Below are 2,104 nucleotides of genomic sequence, written 5' to 3'. Positions count from 1 at the left end.
CACAGGCATAGCATGCACACAATAATCATGGCAAAAATGACAAAAGTCTAAGATGAACTAGCAGATCTGACAAATAACTCTCGAAGCCTCCTTCTAACAGCATTTTGGGCAACAAGATGAACTCAAATGAAAATTATGCAATGGAATGAAATGATGCACTCGTCGAGGCGAACATTTTGATATACTATATGCCCAAATCGGAGCTACGGATGCAAAGTTACAGCAGGTCAAAGTTTGCACAAAAATCAGGGTTCGGGAGAGAAAAGTCAACCGAGGAGATATTTTCGGATCTCAGATCCAGATCGCACGGGAACCGAGGATGGTCGGGGAAGCTCGCCGGAGTTGAAGAAGTTCGCCAGAGTTCGTCGGAGAGGTAGATCCGGCCACTCCCGGCCGGATCCGGCGGCGGGGGCGGCGGCAGCGGCTGGCGAGGGACGCAGCGGAGCCGGCCGGCTCGGGGCGGCGTTCCGGCGAGGCGGGCGAAGGGCGGCCGGTGCGGGCTCCGGCGTGGAACTCCGGTCGGTGGGGCGGCCGGCGCCGGAGGAGAAGAAGCGGGGCGGCGGCGCTGCGGATCGGGCGAGGCGGCGGCGCCCTGGGCCGCGGGGGCCAGGCGCGGGCTTCCGCGGGCCGGCGGCGGAGGCGAGTGGCGCGGGCCACGTGGCGGGATGCGGTTGGCTGGGTGCGGCGGCGGACGCGTCCGGCCGGGGGCGGACGTGTCCGTCGGTGGCGGAATGCGTTTTTTTTGGGGGTAGGGTTTCGGGGGGAGAGAGATCCGAAAACGAAGGGGGGTGTATTTATAGGCATAAGTGGAGCTAGGAGAGTCCAAATGAGGTGCGGTTTTCGGCCACGCGATCGTGATCGAACGCTCTAGAACATGGAGTAGAGTTTGGTGGGTTTTGGGCCAAATTGGAGGGGTGTTGGGCTGCAACACACACGAGGCCTTTTCAGTCCCTCGGTTAACCGTTGGAGTATCAAACGAAGTCCAAATGATACGAAACTTGACAGGCGGTCTACGGGTAGTAAACCAAGGCCGCATGACAAGTCTCGGTCCAATCCGGAAACGTTTAATCCCCACACACGAAAGAACGCTAGAATTGACCACCGGAGGAGAACGAAGCGCGGGAATGCAAAACGGACAACGGGGAAAATGCTCGAATGCATGAGGTGAACATGTATGCAAATGCAATGCACATGATGACATGATATAAGATGCATGACAAAGACAACAACACACGGAGACAAAGACCCAAACCCGAGAAATAAATATAACTTAACGCTGGAAACGGCAAGAGTTGGAGTACAAATTGGGAAAGTTACATCCGGGGTGTTACAACACTCCACCACTACGAAAAGATCTCATACCGAGATCTAGGACTGAAAGAACTCCGGGTACTCAGAACGGAGGTGATCCTCGCGTTCCCAGGTAGCTTCACGGTCGGAATGGTGTGACCACTTGACTTTGAGAAATTTGATTGACTTGTGCGAGTCTTGCGTTCAGTCTCTTCAAGAATAGCAACTGGGTGCTCACGATAGGAGAGATCTTCTTGGAGCTCAGTGTCCTCGAAGTTGACGGTGCGGTCAGGAGTCTTGAAGCACTTTCAAAGCTGAGAGACATGGAACACGTCATGAACATTTGCAAAGTTTGAAGGAAGCTCGAGTTGATAGGCGAGGTCGCCTCTCTTGCTGACAATCTTGAAAGGTCCCACGTATCTAGGGGCAAGCTTCCCTTTGATACCGAAGCGACGAGTACCTTTCATAGGAGAGACACGGAGGTAAACATGATCTCCGATCTCGAAAGCCAAATCACGGTGCTTACTATCATAGTAGCTCTTCTGGCGGGATTGGGCTGCTTTGAGGTTATCACGAATGACTTTGCACATTTCTTATGCTTCTGTGATTAAGTCATTACCCAAAAGCTGACGTTCACCGGTTTCAGACCAGTTGAGAGGGGTACGGCACTTCCTGCCATACAGAATTTCAAAAGGGGCCTTGCCCAAACTTGCTTGAAAACTATTGTTGTAGGAGAATTCAGCATAAGGAAGACAATCCTCCCACTTCATGCCGAAGGAGATCACACAAGCCCTGAGCATATCTTCAAGAATCT

Source organism: Triticum urartu, chromosome 6 (assembly GCF_003073215.2).
Source record: "Triticum urartu cultivar G1812 chromosome 6, Tu2.1, whole genome shotgun sequence".
NCBI lineage: Eukaryota > Viridiplantae > Streptophyta > Magnoliopsida > Poales > Poaceae > Triticum > Triticum urartu.
Note: the sequence above shows the minus strand (reverse complement) of the source record.